We start from the raw sequence: 22,319 nt of genomic DNA, 5'->3' as shown, positions 1-22,319 counted from the left end.
TGACGGAATGTGGCCCAGATTAAATGCCAGTGGCTGAGATTAATTCAAGCATTCCACTCTGTAGTTGTTGTGCCACAACTTACATAAGGCCCTTAGCATTGCTAAAACATTTGTGTAACAATGGAGCTTTTAGGACACAGTATTAATGATTGACAACTGTCTTGCTGTATTGGTGGTTTAATAGAGTTAGTGGCCCCTTTGGAAGTTACTAGGCACAGTGGGGCACAGAAACTGCATGGTCTAGTTCTCCTTGATGAAAGCAGCCGAAATTTCCAGGGGGAATTAGAAGGAAGAATGATGAAATATTGGCCCAGGAATTACAGATTCCACTGGTAAGTGCTCATTACTTGGGAACGTTCAGAGGTCTAGTCTGCAGTATCTGTTAATTCAGGAGGTCTGTGGTCACAGGAAGCCCCGGGGTAAAGACATACTTTTCCTCAGGCCACGGGGTAATGAGGCGGTTGGCAAAATACTCTGTATTTGACCATAATCTGTCATCACCGCCTTTTATTTTTTAGAACAAACCCTCATAACGCCAGCGGTAGTAAATGGTAAAGTAAACATGCTGTAGGTCACTCAGATTGCTTTCGTTTAAATAACCATTTGACTTGCCTAGAGGAGATTCCTTGCACAGCAAGTGCTATGAAAGATGCCTGCTGTTTTACTTTTAGTCCGGTTAATTTTGGGGTAGCTAGATGTCGTCCGTCATGCCCAAAAGAGAAGGCATGGGTGAGGGTGTAAAATGAGACATTTGGAGTGGTTTATCTGCATGTTGATGGTACAAGGTCTAGGTAGAGATGCGGAGAGAGAAACACTGCAGTAAGCAAGTCCCTCTGGAACGCGTACACTGGAAGAGGGCACCGAATCACATAATACACCGGTTCTTTTTTGAGCTTTTAAATAGTGTTGCTGCTTTTGAGTAATAACATCGAAATGTAGCACCACGGAAATTCAATCAGAAATAAACATAGCGCCAAGCACTGATTTTTAAAGGCCACGCGTGACAATTCCACAACTGTGCACAAGAAGCACGAACATTTCCGAGGCGATTCTTACCTGACTAGCTTTGTTTAATGCTCCATCTTGTGTAGCTCGCTACCTCAGGGGTGCCTCCATGCCACCAGTGAGGTCCCGCCGAGAGGGGCTGCCTGCAGAAACCCTATGACTCCATGTGGTGGCTGTTAGGGGGCTCATCTGTTGGAAAGTTTCAGATAACTTTAAACATTTAAAAACACAAACCGGAGCTCTTGTGCACTCCCTTCACTCGATTGTTCATCACTTCTTTCTCTCCGCAGCTTGTTTTAAGTTGTTGCCGGTGGGCGGGGAGCAGGAAAAATAGTGCTTCATGCGCAGAAGTGTCTGTTTAGCGGCTGCTGGACGAGGTATGCGCAATATAGCCGACTGGACAGGTCAGGCAAAATAAAGTGTGCGACTCAGCCAGCCAATCCGATGAGAAAACATTTCTAAATGCACTAGGACTTGTATTACGCGAGCCCTATTGCATTATAATCAAAAGTGTGTGCCTCCAAGAAGGCATGATCGGGAGTGGGGGCGGGGTGGACAGAAAAAAAACAGACTGTGGGAGGGAAGAGGGGGCAGAGGAACAAAAGAGTTTGTAAAGTAAAGGGGCCAATAGCCATGGAAGGATTAACATTACGACATGGCCATGAGGAGGAGAGACAAACAAGGCAAAAATAAATCAGAATGCACCATTTCTGATTAAATCCAATGAAAAACATAGACGGAAAGTGGGTGGAGCTTTCCCCACACTATACTGCATACTGCATGTTTCACGAAGCGAACAGTGCGTTGCACTGCAACGCTGTGCGAAACCTAAAAATGCCTTTGGGAGCTAAAATGTTTTTTTTTACCACCCCATTAAGTCTTTTGTCCTTCGACACAGCATTTGCCATGTCAAATCTTAGGCAGTTTAGCGAGGGGTGTGCAAGGTTTGTGCAGATTTGTCAAACAGTGCTAAATTTTTTAGCAATCATAAAATGCATTTAGAATGTAATGTATAATAACTGAAAGAGCAACAGTTAAAGTGAAGTTCTGGTTAAAATGTATATAAATTGGAAGTTGTATTTAAAAATGTCCCTGAAATTCACTGAACACAGTTTTTAAGAAAAATATTTCTTTATTAATTTTCAAAGAAGTGTACAGAACTCTGGTCACAGTGGGATCATACATTGGCACATGGCATCAAAACAATATATAAACCTGTAAATTCATTGACAGAAGAACGAATACAGTAAAAGTGCAGTGTTCAGTGCTACATCGTGCATTCCATACCATAGTTGTTCATGAGCCACTTAAGCAGTCACCACAATGCACATCAAGAAATATTCTAAAGAATAGGCAAAGGAAGGCAATTGTTTACGTGTCCATCTGTTTCCAAGTGGGTAGTTAAGGAACTTCACTATGCATATGAGGGGTGGTGGTGTGACGTATGAGCACCAGCGCATTGACAAATCGGGATTAAGCATGGGCGTAAAATCCGCTCCGCTCGCGGATTTTTCGGATTTTCGACAAATTCGCAATCCGCGAACGCTCGCGAATTTGTCGAAAATCCGTGAATCCGCTCGCGGCGGATTTTTTGCTTGGTTGCGGCGCGCGGCGTGGTGCACGGCGTTCACTTTCCGTCATTTAGCGTTTGCCGAGTTGTTTTTCTCGATCATATTTTGAGAGTGCTGCGCCATTTTGGATCTTGCTGCGTGTTCCCGCGGGAGTTTGGCTCCCGCGAATACGTAATCGCGGCTTGCCACCTTGCACAGCACATCTCGCGAGAGTTCGCAATTGCGAACACGTAGTTGCGGCGGAAAGGAACAATCTCGCACTTGCGAAGTAGAGATTTTGCAATTTCGCACAAGAAAATCACCAGCAAACAGGATAAACCTTCAGAAAATGATGATTTTTATCAGAATCACTCCTCAGGTTGCCATTTGCATGGCCTTTCTTTTTGCAAGGAGTCCATTTTGGGGGGGGGAGGAGGAAGGAAGTGCCCCACAGTCTCCAACTTCCTGTTCCTGTCCAGCAGGCTCCTCCCAGTGCTTTGTCCATCTCCTGGTCACTTTCATTTGGATCTGGAGCTGGAAGGATTACTTTTTGTGGGTGCTGCTGGATATTTGGATTTGAGGCCTTTTTGACTGTCTTTGGATCACTTTTGGATTAGAAATCAACTTTCACAAGTAAGTTTGTTTGGGGCATTACAGTTGCTGCAAGTACAATTTTGGAACTTTTTCAGAAAATTAAATAAATTATATTGTGGGTAGCCACAGTATCCAGTAGGACCAGGGTTGGTTATGGGTGCATGATACAACTGTTTTGTTGAATTTAAACACCATTGAGGCCATGGATGGGCTGGGATTGTGCTGATTTTTGTCGTTTTTTTGGGCCTGGTGGTGGGGCCCTTTGCCCAGGGGTGGTGAGTGTTGCATGGGCCTAGTCTTTCTGTGGGGTGTCTTCTTGAATTTAAACATAATTGAGGCCATGGATGGGCTGGGATTGTGCTTATTTTATTGTTTTTTTACGTTTTTGGGGGGCTGCTGGTGTGGCCTTTTGCTTGCCCAGGGGTGGTGGTGGTGCATGGACTGAGTGTGCCTGTGGTGTGGTCTCACTCTCTTTGATGTAAACATCATGGATGGCATTGGATTGTGGTGATTTCTGGCTGTTTTTCTGTTTTTTGGGGGTGTACTGTTGATGTGGACTGGCCATGTGGGTGGTGGTGGTGGCCATCTTGAGTGCTGGCTGGTACAGGCAACATGTGCTTGGGGTGTAAGGGGGCCATTTTGAGGAGAGGCAGTGTCTGAGGCCTGCACTTATTTTGCCTACTTTTCATCCCTTATGCCCAGGGGTAGTGAGTGTTGCATGGGCCTAGTGTTTCTGAGGGGTGTCTTCTTGAATTTAAACTCTATTGAGGCCATGGATGGGCTGGGATTGTGCAGATTTTATTGTTTTTTGTCGTTTTTTTGGGCCTGCTGGTGTGGCCCTTTGCCCAGGGGTGGTGAGTGTGCATGGGCCTAGTCTTTCTGTGGGGTGTCTTCTTGAATTTAAACATAATTGAGGCCATGGATGGGCTGGGATTGTGCTTATTTTATTGTTTTTTGTCGTTTTTGGGGGGCTGCTGGTGTGGCCTTTTGCTTGCCCAGGGGTGGTGGTGGTGCATGGACTGAGTGTGCCTGTGGTGTGGTCTCACTCTCTTTGATGTAAACATCATGGATGGCATTGGATTGTGGTGATTTCTGGCTGTTTTTCTGTTTTTTGGGGGTGTACTGTTGATGTGGACTGGCCATGTGGGTGGTGGTGGTGGCCATCTTGAGTGCTGGCTGGTACAGGCAACATGTGCTTGGGGTGTAAGGGGGCCATTTTGAGGAGAGGCAGTGTCTGAGGCCTGCACTTATTTTGCCTACTTTTCATCCCTTATGCCCAGGGGTAGTGAGTGTTGCATGGGCCTAGTGTTTCTGAGGGGTGTCTTCTTGAATTTAAACACCATTGAGGCCATGGATGGGCTGGGATTGTGCAGATTTTATTGTTTTTTGTCGTTTTTTTGGGCCTGCTGGTGTGGCCCTTTGCCCAGGGGTGGTGAGTGTTGCATGGGCCTAGTCTTTCTGTGGGGTGTCTTCTTGAATTTAAACATAATTGAGGCCATGGATGGGCTGGGATTGTGCTTATTTTATTGTTTTTTGTCGTTTTTGGGGGGCTGCTGGTGTGGCCTTTTGCTTGCCCAGGGGTGGTGGTGGTGCATGGACTGAGTGTGCCTGTGGTGTGGTCTCACTCTCTTTGATGTAAACATCATGGATGGCATTGGATTGTGGTGATTTCTGGCTGTTTTTCTGTTTTTTGGGGGTGTACTGTTGATGTGGACTGGCCATGTGGGTGGTGGTGGTGGCCATCTTGAGTGCTGGCTGGTACAGGCAACATGTGCTTGGGGTGTAAGGGGGCCATTTTGAGGAGAGGCAGTGTCTGAGGCCTGCACTTATTTTGCCTACTTTTCATCCCTTATGCCCAGGGGTAGTGAGTGTTGCATGGGCCTAGTGTTTCTGAGGGGTGTCTTCTTGAATTTAAACACCATTGAGGCCATGGATGGGCTGGGATTGTGCAGATTTTATTGTTTTTTGTCGTTTTTTTGGGCCTGCTGGTGTGGCCCTTTGCCCAGGGGTGGTGAGTGTTGCATGGGCCTAGTCTTTCTGTGGGGTGTCTTCTTGAATTTAAACATAATTGAGGCCATGGATGGGCTGGGATTGTGCTTATTTTATTGTTTTTTGTCGTTTTTGGGGGGCTGCTGGTGTGGCCTTTTGCTTGCCCAGGGGTGGTGGTGGTGCATGGACTGAGTGTGCCTGTGGTGTGGTCTCACTCTCTTTGATGTAAACATCATGGATGGCATTGGATTGTGGTGATTTCTGGCTGTTTTTCTGTTTTTTGGGGGTGTACTGTTGATGTGGACTGGCCATGTGGGTGGTGGTGGTGGCCATCTTGAGTGCTGGCTGGTACAGGCAACATGTGCTTGGGGTGTAAGGGGGCCATTTTGAGGAGAGGCAGTGTCTGAGGCCTGCACTTATTTTGCCTACTTTTCATCCATTATGCCCAGGGGTAGTGAGTGTTGCATACTTGCATGTCCCTAGTCTTTCTGTGGGGTGTCTTCAATGTAAACATCATGGATGGCATGGGATTGTGCTCATTTTTCTGTGTTTTGTCGATTTTTTGGGGTGTATAACTGAACTGATGTTCCTCTGTCTTCCATTGCTTTTAGGTGCACAAGAAGACTCAAGAGAACCACCAGTGCCAGGAAGAAGTCCTGCAGCGGTGTGTGCAGCATAACGTCACGCGACGTCACGTCTGGACACAGAACCCTCTGCAACTCGTGCAACTGCTGCCTGCTGACCTGCTCTGAAGAAGATGGCCCCAAAAAAAGTAACCCGTAGCTCCTCTAGCAAGAAAGGTGCCAGTAAGGAGCAGAAGAAGCAAGTTACCAAGGACACTGGTGTGCCGCCCGCCCCTTTTTTTGGGAGTAAAAAAAAAAGTATGCCTGCAGCAGCAGCAGCGGGATCTGCTGGGGACCAAGCTGGCAGCAGCACCCCCACTCCATTGGGCTCAGTGCCACCACCACCACCACGCCAACTTAAGTCCAAGCCCTTGAGTGCTGCAGAGGCAGCCAGTATAGTTCTTCAATCACCATCGACCAGTGATGTTGGCTCATCGCAAGAAAGCAGCAGCAATGTCCCTCAATCAACACAGGTTGTTGTAGCTCATCTGACGAGTGTTGAACAACCACAGCCGCAACAACAATCACATGTGCAAGTACAAGCCCAAGTACATGTGGAAGGAGAGGCAGCGCAAGGAGATGCGCAAGCAGAGGTGCATGGAGGGTCACAACAAGTGCCCACAATAGTTGTTCCTCCCGAAGTAGGGGCACATCAGGAAATCGACAATCAAGGCGAGGTATCATTTGAGGAAGCCACTCCTCCTGATGATCCTTCATTGTCTTCCACACCCCTAGCAAGGAAGAGATCAAGGGTGGTGTCTACATCCTCTTCAAGCACACCTCCTTCTGATGATACGGATCAAACTTGGGAACCAGCACCACAGCCGTCTGAGAGTGAGGCACACCATGATCCAACAAAGGTAGTTAAGCGTAAAAGGAAGCTCGTCCAAAGTCTCAGAGTTATGGAGTGTGATGAGTCTCAACAAGAAGTGGCGGATACTGCTGCCGATGAAGACTCTGCCAACGACGACCCAGTCATCATAAAGGTCACTGCAGCCCCAGCGGGCATGCAGCAAACAGACATTTTGACCCTAGCCCGAAGAGCTGCTGAGCGTGATGATGATGATGATGTTGTCGATGAGGAGGCAGTGGAAACACCACAATCATTGGAGTTAAGTAGTACATCAACTCGTCCCGCTTCCATATTTCTTTCTGGCAAGAAGAGACCTCCGTCAACCTCGACCTTAATTAGTGGCGGTGAAAGTGCAAAACGTACAAAAGTTGGGCAATCCACATCCTCCACTTCATCTGGCATTAGCTTCATGACCACCACCACCAGTATCGCCGCCTCCTCCATGTCCCACAGACACTTCAAGTCCCCAGTTTGGGACTTCTTTACTGTTTGTCCAAAAAATCCAAAGTTTGCCATTTGTACCATTTGTAAGCAAGCAGTTAGTCGTGGTAAGCCAGGTACCAACTATGGTACCGGAGGCCAGAGAGGTCATCTTAGGAGACAGCACACTGTCAAATGGTTTGCGCACCTAGATGCGATCAAGAAAGGCCAAATTCAAGGAAACGTTGATGTTTCATCTGATGATGACGAGCAGGAAGAAGACGTGTCAAACACTTCCCTTACACCCAGTACCCCTGTCAGCAGCACACCCAATGTGAGGCACACTAAGAGTGTTGGAGCGAGTGAGACACCAACGCACAAAAGTTCACCAGCGAGCAAAATTGGGTCAACGAAGTCATTATCAGCCCGTAAATGCTTGGTCCAGGGCAACATTAGAACAATGCTTACTTCAGACGTGCCATATGAACGCAACCACCCACTGACGCGTCTGTATAACACTAAGCTGGCTAAAATGCTAGCTGTGGACCTTCTACCTTTTTCTTTTGTAGAAGCGGTAGGTTTTCTTGAATTAGTGGCAACGCTCTGCCCTAAATGGAAGGTTCCGAGCCGGTTCTATTTTGCCAGAGTTGCGGTTCCAGCACTACATGAAGATGTGCTGGAGGCGATTGGGGCAGCTTTGCAGAAGAGTGCTGTTCACACAATACATCTGACAACAGACATGTGGACCAGTGGCGCAGGCGCTGATTACATGTGCATCACTGCACACTGGGTCTCTTTTTCAGGTGTTATAGCAAAGCTAAACGCAGGTGTTGACCCGGACAAAGTTTTCAAAGCTGCTCGGAAACATGCAACACTAGCCATGTTTGGCTTGGAGAAAAGTCACACAGCAGAAAACCTTTTGGAAGAGTTTAACAAAAAGGTGTTGAAAATGCTATCCCCCCTAAAACTCAAGATTGGTTATGTTTCCACGGATAATGGCGCCAATGTAGTTAAGGCCATGTTGAAGGGTGACCATGTTAGAGTGCCGTGTTTGGCGCACTGTATCAACCTGGTAGTTCAAAAATTCTTGATGGATAAACAGAGTACAGCGTTCGAGGTAATGGCCACCTGCCGCAAAATGTGCAACCATTTCAGCCATTCTTTTAAGGCCCGGAAGCATCTGCGGAGACTGCTATTTATACGTGGAATGCCAGTGAAAGCACTCATCCAGGAGGTGGCAACACGTTGGAACTCAACCTTCTACATGCTTGAGCGTCTGTATGAGCAGTATACGGTACTCGATCACTATTTCTTCACAGAGGGTACATCTCAGAAGGAGGACCTGCGGATGAGTGCGGCGCAATGGGACATAGTTAAAAGCCTGACAGACATGCTTCGTCCTTTTGAGTTCTTCACGCGTGCAGTCAGCCAGGAGGACTGTAATTTGGGAAAAGCTATCCCATTGTTGTGCATGCTGGAGCACCAACTGATGGCGATGTCTTCTGAGTTTGAAAAAGATGAAAAAAAAAAGACCATTTTATTTTGTCTGAGAAATTATTAGAGCGCCTACGTGGTGATGAACGTCTTGAAAAGATCAAGTCAGATCAGCATTACATTTGTGCTACTATTCTGGATCCACGCTACAAAAAGGCGCTGGCAGGCGAAGCATTCTTTCCTTTTGCTGATGCAGATGTTCAAAAGTACAAACATTGGTTAGCCTGGTCAGCCAAGAGGTATGAAAAAGAACGGCAGGTTATTGAAGGAGAAGCCAGTACATCAGCATCAGCATCAGCAGGCCATCCCCAGTCACAAGAATCCACTTCTGCACCTGTGGCTGGGGCACAAGTGACCTCTCAGCCGTTAAAGACACCGGCAACTGGATCATCTGCACCACACACAACAAAAACAGTGGCTGTTGTAGAGGATTGGCTAAGTTTGCTTGGGTATGGTTCTCGAAAAAATGTCACAGCCACAGCAAAAAGTAAGCAAAGTGGAGGAACCGTTGATGACCTTGAGTCGATGGTGCAGGACTATCTGAATGACTCAACAGAGGTCTTTCTTAATGATGAGCCATTGCAGTATTGGCATGGCAAAAAACAATTGTGGCCACAGCTCTTCAACCTGGCTATAAACTATTTGTCTTGCCCACTCGCAAGTGTGTCTTCTGAACGTGTTTTCAGTGCTGCTGGTGGCATTGTAACTCCCAAACGGAGCCGCCTCTCGCCCAAAAATGTGGAGCGGCTGACAATGATCAAGATGAATCAGCACCTCATACCACCAGATTACAAAGTACGAGAAAGCACGCCGCATGAAGACGAGGAGGACGGCAACGTAGATGAGGGGATTTGTTCTCTGTTCGGTGGCACTGACCTCATCCAGCCTGAATTCGCAGAGTATGATGACGAAATCTTGTTCTTATTCCCTGACACCGAGCCCTGAAAATGAGACAATCAATCAAGAACTTTCTTTTTCGTCCTTTTCACTTTTATTCCTGTGTGCTTTGTGTCTCTCTTTCTTTGTTTTGCACAGTTAATTTAATTCAAACTTTAATCACCTAATCCCAAAAACAAGACCATCATCAGAACTGTCTTCACTTGTTTGCTTATTGATTTGAAGGTGCCGCAGTCTACATTCCTCAGGTTCACAAGTTCTGAAGAACATGCTCCTCTATCCTCCTCCTCCAGACTGCGATTTCCCTCCAAGCAGAGTGCTGGATTACGCCCAATGAAGAAAGACTCAGCACTTGTGGGGGTGTTGTACTTCTTTGCGGGTGAGTTGACGGATTTGGGCCCATTGCTGTGAAGCTCTAATAATGGACAAAAGTGTTTTGGACCAAATATGAGGTGGAAATTTCTTGCCGTTTTTGCTGACTTGCTTGCCTTTGAGGTGCTCTTTGGCGGGGTTCCGGGTGTTTGTGGGTAATTTTTGGTGTCTGTCGAAGCACTGCTGCGAGCCTGCGACAGTCTAATCTTGATTGCATTTGCTTTTCAGGAAATCCGTGGTGGAAAACAGGAGTTATGATGATTGATGATGATGACCTAGCTGAACAGCGCCGCATTTGGACCGAAGGCCGAGAGATATTGTAAGTATGAGATTTAGCTTTTTCGCTGTTTGGGGGTGTTGTCGGGTGTTTTTTTGCGGGTGGGTTGCCGGGTCTTGCCTGGGGCATTCCTGGGAAGGTCTAATACCGGATAGAAGTGTTTTGGACAAAATCCATAAGGAACAGCCTTTTTTTTTGCTATTTCTTCTGACATCTTGCTCAATGTAGCGTTTTGGGGGGCTTCCTGCTGTTCCTGGGTGGGTTGCGGCCGGGGTCTCTGTCGAAGCACTGCTGCGACAGTCTAATCTTGATTGCATTTGCTTTTCAGGAAATCCGTGGTGGAAAACAGGAGTTATGATGATTGATGATGATGATGACCTAGCTGCACAGCGCCGCGTTTGGACCGAAGGCCGAGAGACATTGTAAGTATGAGATTTAGCTTTTTCGCTGTTTGGGGGTGTTGTCGGGTGTTTTTTTGCGGGTGGGTTGGCGGGTCTTGCCTGGGGCATTCCTGGGAAGGTCTAATACCGGATAGAAGTGTTTTGGACAAAATCCATAAGGAACAGCCTTTTTTTTTGCTATTTCTTCTGACATCTTGCTCAATGTAGCGTTTTGGGGGGCTTCCTGCTGTTCGTGGGTGGGTTGCAGCCGGGGTCTCTGTCGAAGCACTGCTGCGACAGTCTAATCTTGATTGCATTTGCTTTTCAGGAAATCCGTGGTGGAAAACAGGAGTTATGATGATTGATGATGATGATGACCTAGCTGCACAGCGCCGCGTTTGGACCGAAGGCCGAGAGACATTGTAAGTATGAGATTTAGCTTTCTCGCTGTTTGGGGGTGTTGTCGGGTGTTTTTTTGCGGGTGGGTTGGCGGGTCTTGCTTGGGGCATTCCTGGGAAGGTCTAATACCGGCTAGAAGTTTGTTGGACAAAATCCATAAGGAAACACCAGTTTTGGCACTTTTTGTAAGTTAGGGTTCGTTAGGGTTAGCCCTAGCAGCAGGATTGCATGTGTTTCGGGGGGTTCTATTGCAACGCAGTTCTGTTGTTGTAGAGCACTGTTGGAGCGATGCTGGCTATGGATACTTTTGCTTGCTTGCAAGTGGTTTGAATACAATCCACGGTCTGTATTTGGGCCTACTGTTACTTTCAAAGTACGTTTTGTAACCATTTTTCTGCTAGGCATCGTTTTTGGAGATCTGATTGGGGTTCTTCTACATTTTTGCGACTGGCTTTAGTAAGGGTCTTGGTGGGAGCATTGCTGGGAAGGTCAAATTTTGTTCTAAAACACAGTTTACAGTACACCTACCTTGAGGGGAAAGATCCGCTATAATATTTTGGCCATACTTATTGATCCTTAAAAAGGTGACTCAGACAGAGCACGCAATTTCAAAAATATTGTACTGTCTATTAGGGAAATCAAAGTGTCACTTTTTGAACCACACAGCGTACATATCTTTTATTTATTTATCAGTGGTATTGTAATAGCACTTCCTGTTTTCCGTTCAATAATTACAGGCCAGGTTTCAGTCAACATCCGCCAGGCAGGCAGTGGACAGGGTGTCTTCTGTCAGTGGTCACCAGCCACATTGATGGACGAAGCGTCAGCTGGAATGGAGGAGTGCCGCCAATAAGAGGAATTGTTTGCTGCATGCAACTTACTTACCAAATTCAACAGGACAACTCCAACAACATACGCAATACAGATACAGTATCCATTGTTGTCTTTTATTCTATGAGTGTGACTGCATGTGTAACCAAAGATTGTCTGTATCTTCAATTATTGTTTGTCCATGCTCTGCTTTTTTTTTCTTCTCTCAACAAAACCTACCCAAAAAGAAACCCCCATTCCCATCCATTTTACAAACCCTAACCCTCTTCCTCTTCTGTGTTGTTTTGCTTGATGTCTGACTAAAATGACATCAATAATTCCACACACTTGCTGGGGAGGATAAGGTCATAGCAACAGGCTGGTGAAGGAATACGAGGATATCTTCTAGACTTACTCAGCTTCAGTACTATATCTTCTAGTAGTAGTAGCCAATGTCAAATAAATTCAACGCAAGTACTAGTTATACTTGCAAGCAAATACTTTACCATTTGTTAGGCTACATTATGGCACTGTTCTAGTGTACTGTCACCTGCTATTTTCTCGATCGTACCGTAACCGTTGTAATGCTACAGTAAGGAGGACAAACAAGGTTTCGTTTTCTTTTTTTCCATAGGCATGCAACTGCCACTGTGTCACACCACTAGTACCACCGCAATGAGGAAATGTCACCCGCCCAGGATTGACAACGTTAATCCCCATTTCACCTGGAGCCAGCCCTGGGCCTAGCACTAATTTCTAACACAAATTACAGGTAAGATAAGCGTTTGGTGGGAGGTAGTATAATGGAGTATTATTTCGGAGTAGACAAGAGATTGACGGTTGTACTACTAAAGTCCTACGACTGTTCAGGAAAACAAAGTTACTGTTACACCCCCGCCCCCCACCCACCAGACTGAAAAGCAGTAAAAAACAGGTATGGTCAGATAAAGTTTAAAAATATATTTATTTAGCCCTAACAAAATAATCTCCCTCACCCACCCTAACCCCAACGATTGTCTTTGAAACGTCCCAAAACGATCCCAACTCCCAAATCCCACCCCCCAAAAGTCTATAAAAAAAGGGCAAGGGACACTCCACTACTGGAGGGTGCTGGTGCTGGTGCATGATGCGGCATGGGCATCATACTCCTTGCGGAGGGTGGCAAGCTCGGAGCGGAGGCCCTTAACCAAGTTCTTATACTTCAGGACCTCCTGCTCCAGGTTGGACATGCGGACTCGTAGGCGGCGTTGGCGTTCCTTGCAGCTCCTGTGGGGGGCAGCTGGTATTTCGGTTGCTTGGCGGTGGCGGTCGTCTTTCTTAGCCCGGCTCGGTCCCGCTGGCTTAGTCACGGAGGAGGATGCAGTGGTCACAGTCGAGGATGTCGTTGTTGCCCCGCTCGACTGCGTGTCCTCCTCCTCCTCCAGGGCCACCAGCCGCCGATATTCGGCGACAGTGGCCTCCAGCCTCCGTTGCCGGGCCAATCTAGCCTGCTCCCTCCGTGTTGTTGATTTGGAAGGAGCAACTATATGAAGAAAGAAAGACATAGTCTGTAACCAATGCTCCTTATTAATAACACAAAGTGATTGAGCCGAAAGTTGGGTCACAGAGTACAAGTAGCAAATTGAAAGCACATTACATAACTATTGAGGACAGTATCTATGTAACCTCCCACTTCTGCATCCTTGCACTAACATTAGTGGTAGTTTAATGAACAAATTCTACGACCACTATGGACTTCCATTACAGTCGACTATGACAGTACACCAGTCTTATTCTTCTTCTTCTCTCTTGTTTAGGGAAATTGGTACGTTATCTTATGCAAGCCGGCAGAATGACATGGACAGCACAGTGAACTTGCACCCGAGAAAAAAAGTTGCACACCATGATGAGTGAGACAGACTTGCGTTACTGTACCGGTCCAGTACATGCAGGTGGTGAAGCTATTACTTTTCTATTACAGGTGGCACTGAGAATACTCTGTTACAAGGGCTACTGCTTAATTAATTTACCTTTCACCCTACAGTGCAAATGAGTACTAGAAAAGGAAAATGAAGAAGCTAACTAATTTGATTATCTATCACTCCACATGGGACGTATTTGATGACATATGAGATGACTTTAGGTGCTTTGCTTAATATTGAGTGAACAGTGATACACCCACACATGAATGACGTACTACAAGTAAACTAAAGTTATTAAGAGAAGTACGGAGTGTCCACCGTAATAACCAGATATATGCTGTGATTGCAAACGCAATACAAAGTACTGCTACTATTCATGGTAGTATTGGACACATTTACAATTTCTTTTCCTTGCCTTCCCTGCACTGGAACGGACGTGCGGGTGCGGTGGTACATGCTCTTCAAGGTAACACTTACTTCACCTGGCGACCATCTACTCTCTCTAGATACACATGTGCTATCTAAGAGTCAGAGAATACCATGCTCCAGACATCCATTCAGTCAAAGTATACGTACACATACAGTTTCTGTTTCACCCACCCAGGCTGCTGTCCTTCCACCCATCCTTGCTTCATCATTGACCCAGCCATGCACCATACCATATTCTTTCCTTCCCAGCCACCTCGGGGGCCAAGCAAACACATATCGTTCTTCTTTGCCAGCCATCATACAAGTTCGCGTCCCACTTACTTACACCCTTCTTTCGCTTTTCGTTCATCCCATGCATCACGTTCGTCTAAGAACTTATTGGGATTCTTCTCACCAAAAACTTCACAGCTAAGTCGAAGTACATTTCGAGGAGGCTACTACCTGGTTGATTTGTAATTGTAATACACCCGTGCAGAAAGCACACTATGCAGTCTTCAATCTCAATAAGTAAGGAATATATAGCTTACCTGTTTCCGCCACCACCGTTTGAACCCCCACAGGAACGTCCGCCGGCTCTTGCACCGCCTCCTCCCCAGAGTGCTCCGAGTCCTCGCCCAACACCCGCGCTGGCCCCGTCACCAGATGTTACACCTACAAAGTACATTTAAGAATGTTAGAATACACCACTCACTACTATATAATATTTGGTCTAGGAGAAATGTTAAAAAAACAGAATACAATGTAATAATTTGTGACTGTCTACTCCATAGTAAAAATGTCCCATTTTCCAGGGAAGGCTGTTGTCTTGCTGCACTTTTATGCACAACTGATGAATGCTTGCTTTTGATTTTTAACACGCACCACTTTTTCTCCTAACAGACAGAAGCTTGACTCCTAAGAACACGACCAGGATCAAGTTCAAACCAGGTGAGAGCTCGGCTCGACCACAAGAAATGTGTCCAATTAATCGTCAGCACTAACCACTTTTCCGTTTTCAGTTAAATAGTTTTATGACAAAGTAGATTTTAATAAATGTGTTTACTTTTAATAAAGCTTTTAAACTTAAATAGACTCTGTGGTTTTTGTTCCTCCAGACTAGAGGGGATGAGCTAAAGGTTTTGGAATTTTTGCAAGCATGAGTGCCTCTGACACTTCTTGACTGTGCTGTGACTCCGTACTACTCTCTTGTCCTGCGTACGATAATCTAGAGATCATTGGGGATCTATAATCGGTGACTTCGGGAGCTGAATGACTCTGCCACACTATCTAGTCAGTAAGGAGACAGTGCATAGAGGTATTGCTGAATAGAATGGGAGTCCAATGGAATTGCCAAATGTCCAATCTTAGTTAGCTACACAGACAGACTAATAAGAATAGTCTAGTAATACCACAGGGAGTCATATTCGAGGCAGGATAAGAATTTATATCCAGTCTACAAGAAGATCAAAGACGATTTAGAAAAAATCGAATGAGGAACGCTAGGAAAAAATAGGTACTGTTTATTAAAATGTAAACTTACTGGGGCCAGCAAAGGAGCCCTCGCCTGCCCGATCCTGGCCTGCATCCTCAGCACCCTCCTCCTGTGTCCTCTTGCCCTTGGGGGGAGCTGATGTACAACATGAAAGAAAGAAAAACCAGAAAACATGGATGAGATTTTTCAACCAAATCAAACATTTCAAAAGAACAATAACAAAATATTTTGGAAAAATAGCAAATAGATAGACAACTATTCCACGGGATCTATCTCATGTGGTATACTACGTTATTCGTATTGCCTGATTTGCGGAACGTTGACTTAGAAAGTTCCTATGTAACTCAATAAACAGACTACTAAAGAGGTTTGCCTAGGCCTGGCACTGCAGGCAGCAGTGCGCAGCACGCGAAGTGACAGACAAAGTCCATCCTGCTTGCAGATCAGTGAATACTCAAACTATCAATCCACCCGCCACCACCGCCACTATTTCTTCTTATAGCCATGTGTCTAAAGGAAGGACTGGACTTCAGTCTGTTGGGGCTGATTTAGAAGTCCCTTGCGGAAGTTGCGGCTCATTTTCCTCCATTGTTGCGTGCCTTTTGTGACGCAGCGGCAGAACAAAAGACTCGCCATGGTGTTGGTGCGGCGTATATATTAAAAAAAAACACATATGGGCATATGGGCGATGCATCACGTTGTAAAGCCCTGCGCCATCAGGGGGCGTTCCGGCGCAAGGGAGGACGTACCTGCGCAGGAACGAATCCTAAAAGTGGCTGAGGGAAATCTACAAGATGTCAATCAGTCACTTTTAGGACAATGATGCATGACTCAAACCCTGCGCGCTTGAAGCCGACGTACGGCTTGATGCAGCATTGGGGAGATAGGGTACCCCAGAGCATTGCTGGAGCTGCGCCATCGTTGGCACGCAACTCCAGCAATGCGCTGCCTTTACGGCACAGATGCGTAAGGCTTCTGTGACGTTTTGGGCCAATGGGTGGTGGTGGCATGGCACACAATTACTGCCGCATCCCTGCTACTTTGCAGGGATGCGCCGGTAATTGAAAATATGACCCTTACTGTCTAGCATTACGCAGTTCTTATCTTTACACTACACTCATACATAATTTCTCAGGCCAATGAAATGCTTCTGAACACAACATACAAAACAAAGAAGCATAGTAGCAAGCAAGGCTACTGAGAAGGAGAGCAGTGCACCTGAAATGCATAGAAGATTTTGAAATATAATTTACCTCAATGTAATCGGCAGCATTATTGCTCTTGGTAAAGAACAAAGATTTGCAAATAACAGAGCAGGATAAAACAGAGTAGTAAATGTACTACTACTACTACTCACCAAGCCCGGGGACCTCTACGCCGAGCGCGTCCAGCAAGTCCCGCTCCCGGTCCATGACATCGGTCCAGCGGTGGGTGGCCTGGTTATATGTGCGCCGGACCCCAGAGATCTTGTACATGGCCCGGCACACCTTCTCCCACCGCTTGCGACGCTCCCGGATGCCATAGCCAGTCGCGATCTTGCCGCCTCCCAGGATCGTCTTGGGGAGGCGGCGCTGGACGTGGAAGATCAGTGCCGCCACTTCCTCCGCGCTGAAGATCTCCCGCGGGACCACTTGCTCCCCCCTTAAACGCCCGCACGGGAGCCGGGCACGGGGTGCGGGACCCTTCCCCTTCTCAGGGTGCTTCCCGGCTCCCTTTACCATGGTCTGGGCAGAAATAGAGTTAAATGATAAACAAGAAATAGAATAGTGAAGAAGAAAAGAAAAGAGTTTAAAAAAGTAGTTTAAAAGTAACTAAAAGCTGCAGAAAACACAAAAATATAGAGCTAGAAAAATAGAGGGATAGATAATAAGTAAAATTAGATCAAAAAAACTTCAAACAAGCAAAGGATGGCAGAGATTGAGAGAGGATAGAGAAAGCATGCCCAGAACCATAGCAATGAATGAGAAACAAGATGGCCGCGCCCGTTCACGACCGCGTGGGTAAGTTCGCGCGAGATTTTCCTTGCGAGTACACGCGAAATTGTACTAGCGAGCAGCACACTTTGCGAGATTACACATAGCGGCCGGAAACGGAATACGTCACGCAAACAAGATGGCCGCGCCCGTGTACGACCGATAGGGTAACTTGGCAAACGTATAGCTAGAAGCGCCTCGCGAACACGCGCAAGATCACGCGAACATACACGTCGCAAAAAAAACAATTTTGTATTCGCACGTATTCGCGGCTTCCGAAATCGATCTCGCACGGATTCGCGCCCCAAAAAACGCGCGAAATTGCAGAAAAAAACGATTTTAGCTAAACTGAAAGCAATGAGCAGGTGCAAAAGTTCAAACTTAACATTAGTAACATTCAAGGTAGTGCTTCCTGATGGGCCCCTCCAGAGTTTGCAACTATTCTATGACCCTGCTATGACCCAAACAGCAGGCTCATAGAATAGCTACAAGTAGACCATAAAGGTCCTGTGAAAAAAAAATTTCACTGCAACAAAAAGCAAATTACAGATAAGGAAGGAAGCAGGTGCCAGCCAGACTGGAACTTTCAAAATTACTGACACATTAATGAAACACAAATTAATTGATGGCAGTTGAAGAAGGGCAGGTGTGCTTGCTTTTTTCAACCACCATAATCTACAGTGATAAATAAACCTAATGGGTGGCAGTGAGGATGTACCAGAGTGTGGCATGGGTGTCCCAGAGGGTGGCAGTGGTGAAACAGAGGGTGCTGTGAACCTGTGATGATAAACCAGACGTAGAAACAACATAGTCGCGGCCGTTGCGAGCCGAAAAGTTGCGAACTTGTCCCAAAATCGGCGCGAACGCGCGCAAACACAAAAAACGGGAAAATCCGCAAATCCGCTAGAGTTCGCGTATTTTCGCGGATTGCGAATCCGTAAATCCGCAATTTCGCGTACGCGAGATCCGCTAGATCCGCCCATGCTTAATCGGGATTATAACTTGTGTAGGTGGTGATAGTGGTAGACAGAGGGTGGAGGTTGTCCAAGTGACTTGTGTCCTCCCCCTAATTGCTGTGTCTGTGGTAAGGTACTATAAGTACGGTAGTCATGCAGGAGTGCCCGATAATGTTGTCTTAATTAACGTGAGGTAGGCTTTTCAATCAGGGAGGTTGGATGTAATTGGACAGCCCGGTATGTTACTAAGGGAAATCTCGAACTCGGCTACTAGGGCTCAATGCAGATCAGCATGCCATGTTGGCGTGGCAGGACCTAAGATTAATTTCCAGCATGGCCAGCCCCCATTTAGCTAGTACCATTGCTAGATCTAAGAATTTAATTAGGGTTTTACGTTTTGTCATTCTTGAGGTGATACGCAACCAAAAGAGTGGGCTGTTCGCTGCAATCATCTTGCCCGTGGCCTCTGTAATTGTGTCTGCTATTGCCACCCACTACTTTATCAATCGTTTGCACCATCACACCATGTGCATGAATGTGGCTTCAGAATCATGGCAACAGGGACAGATATCTGGGGAGCTGAGGTACATTCATGCCAATCTGTGGGGGTGAGATATGTGTGATGGAGGTAGTTAGATTGTGAGTATTTGAGCTTAGCATTAATCAACATTATCTGAGGAATCCCCAAACATTGCTCCCATTGTTGGTCAGCCAATGTTAACGAGAGTGCGGCATCCCATTTGAGCCCGGAGCACCGTGATAGGGGTTGCACCCTCCAGTCTCATAGAATTGTACAGCATTGTAATAGCCCGTCGTCCTGAGCAGAGTATGAGTAGTGTTTGAAGGAGTATGGATAACTTAGGTTCATCATGTTTCCTGCCCCATATCTTGTACAGTTGATGTGTGAGAGAAGCATATAGTAAAAAGGATCCAGGAGGTATCCCATGGTCATCAAAGAGGCTTTCATACGTACAGAGAATTGAGTCACATAACAGGTCACCCCATGAGTTAGTACCTGCCCTAGTCCTGTCCATAGCCTCTGGGCAAGATCCCAGTGGTATACAGCCTGGCATCACCCAATGTGGTAAGTCGAGGGCATAAGGAGGAAAGAGTTGCTTCCTATGCAGATCACAAGACCAACAGGAGTGGGTCGTGTTCATTAGGATGTTCCCTGATCTCTTCGGAATTGTGGCCACCGACTGCAACAGCCACTCCTGCACAGTATATTGGCGTATCCTGTTCACCCAGCCCCCCAACTCCATAAAGTTGTGACCGGCCAGCCAACGCATTAACCACTGTAGTGGTGCAGCCGCATAATAAGTATTCTTTCGACAGTAGAGGGCACAGTTTCACAAGAGAACTTTGTTTCTTCTTTTTACCCCATAAGAGAATTATTATCAGTAACTGGAGGTCTTGGAAGAATATTCTGGGGCCGTAGAAAGGGGAGGGCAGTGAAAAAGTACACCAGTCTGAGCAGACGCAACATTTTAGAAATGGCTACACGCCCTATGGGTGAGAGCGGTAACTCCATTCAGAATAATAAAGATTGGGTGTTGGTGTTAGCTATCCCCTTGTCCAAATTTCCATCTAGCAAAATCTTAGTCGAGTGGTACACCTGGACCCACAGATATTTAAACGTATCACAGGACCGGGGTAGTGGGGTTTGTGGTAGGTTTCTTCTTTGGTCAGGAGTCATAGGTAATTGCAGAAATTTGTCCTGTTTCACCCTCAACCTGTAGTATAGTTCCTATATTCCCAATAGGCTCTGCGCATTGGAATAACATAAACGATAGTTTAGACGTAGGACTTAGGTCGACTAGGTCCCTATTGAATATGTTAGACTTAATTATGAATGCCAGCTAGCTCAGAGGTCACTAGAAACTTTCTCGAATTCACAAGAAGGGATTCGTTTCTGACAACCGCATAAACATGATAACTTTGCTCCCCTAGAACAAGGAGTATATCTCCAGAGTCGCGGAAACAATAGATAGCTATTTTACTCGGTCAATCGTGCATGCTTAGTTTCACCAGAAGTGCAGAGAAACAGAGAGACGGGCGTTTTCACTAAAAGAGGTTATTTATTGAACAGTCTTCTTTCTCATGCAAGAGAAGTGAATTGCTACAATCGCAATACTTGTCATAAAGTAAAGTGCGTACAGTAAAAGGAGTATTATAAAATAATACTGTAACAGCATAGTATGGTTTCTAGGCAATACGGTGTTTAAAATGGATAAAATACATACAATGATAAAATAATGACTAAACGTACTCAACTGGTGCTTCTAAGATACGTCTACCCCAGTGTGCCTAACCTAAGCCTAGTACAGGGAAGGAGTAAGTGAGATGTAGTTTGAGGTAAGATAGTTTCTGCCAAGAATGTAAATCAAGAATTCTCTAAGGGTCTAATCAGCTCCGTACCTTGGTTAAAGAATGAAGGAGGTCTTGTATCTCTCTCTCAGAACTTGATCTCCCAGCAACCCGCAAGGGTGACAGGGAAACACTGGAGCTGGATTTCTCGGCAGGAGAAAAGACAGCGTCACTCTCAGTGCGTCAGCGGGAGGGTCGGCTTCCTTCGGCACTTGCTACAGCAGGGCGTCGGGCAAGTAGATAGTCGATCTGCTCCAAACCACCGTGTGTTTTGCTAGGGCAGATGCTGGTATATTTATACCTGGAAGGTGCTGAGTTTGACGTAAGGTTGGACATAAGACATCACTAAGAACTCGCAGTTCTTTCAGGACTCCGGGAGTTCTAGGACAAATCAATACTGAAGCAGGGGGGATTCCCGGGCTGCTGGAGGCTTGGTTTGTTTGCTTTCTAGGAGTCTATGGGAGTAGCCTTGCCATATTTGGACTGCATTGGCTATGTCTTAATATGGGTATGATTCTTCTGCCTATATAAGCATGTGATTTGATATAACCACATAAGGGCATGAATCGGGAATATTTAACTAGAGTCCTAGATTTGTCTACAACAAACCCAGATATCCGTCCAAATCAGTCCAACAGCGCCATGAACTCAGGCAGGACTTCTGCATTCCTGCATAGGTAGATCAGCGTGTTATCTGCATATAACAAGACTTCATGCCATATATGCCCTGATACCTGATTCCACAGCATGTTGTCATAGTGCACAAGCTAGTGGCTCCATTGCCAATGTGAAAATAATTGGTAACATGAGGCATCCTTGTTGGGTGCCTCGTTCAATATGAAATGGATCTGATATCATGGACCCAGTTCTAACTTTTGTCCTTGGTAAATTATACAGCAAGGAGATCCATCTTAATAATCGGGGGCCTATCCCAAGCTAGTAAGTACAGCATGTATATACCACCAGTTCATGGTATTAAACGCCTTCTCCAAGTCTAGGGAAACGATCCAGGAGGAGTCGCCTGTTGTGCGTCCCCAATCCATCAACAGGAAATGTCTGCCCAAATTGAGGAAGGTGTTCCTACCGGGTATAAAGCCATTTCGATCACTTCACACAAGAAGTTGGGTTACCACTATCAGTCTATTAGCCTGAACTCTGACCAGAATCTTGTACTCAGAATTCAGAAGTGACAGTGAGTGGTAGGATCTGAGAAGTAATGGGTCCCTTCCCGACTTGGGCACGACTACCAGTAGAGCCTCCAGGAGTACTCCTTTCTCATAGATGTCAACATATTCCTGAAGCAGGCGAAGAGCCAGCTGCGTATGGGAGGCCGTGTAGAACTCTAAGGGCCATTTGTCAGCCCCGGGAGGCTTACCCTTCGCCATCTCCTGTATGACATCTACTATTTCAGCTTTGGTTATATGAGATTCCAGCTCTGTGAACTGTGTGTGTGGGATTCAAGGGAGAGTAATATCCTCAAGCAAGAGTTGTAGAGTTGTACTTCAGTTGGGTCACTCTCTGGAGGGGGGCTTTATATAGGGACGCGTAGTACGAGCAGA

The 22,319-nt window shown here is 46.2% G+C and overlaps 1 protein-coding gene across 1 annotated transcript in view; it reads left to right on the top strand.

Moving 5' to 3' along the window:
- The window catches only part of LOC144799325 (beta-1,3-galactosyltransferase 5-like), a 76,841-nt gene that overhangs the window by 24,512 nt on the left and 30,010 nt on the right, over positions 1–22,319 (top strand). The gene's annotated exons all lie outside the window — the stretch shown is intronic.

This window comes from Lissotriton helveticus, chromosome 12 (genome assembly GCF_964261635.1).
Source record: "Lissotriton helveticus chromosome 12, aLisHel1.1, whole genome shotgun sequence".
Classification (NCBI taxonomy): domain Eukaryota; kingdom Metazoa; phylum Chordata; class Amphibia; order Caudata; family Salamandridae; genus Lissotriton; species Lissotriton helveticus.
This window is presented reverse-complemented; position numbering and strand designations above follow the sequence as displayed.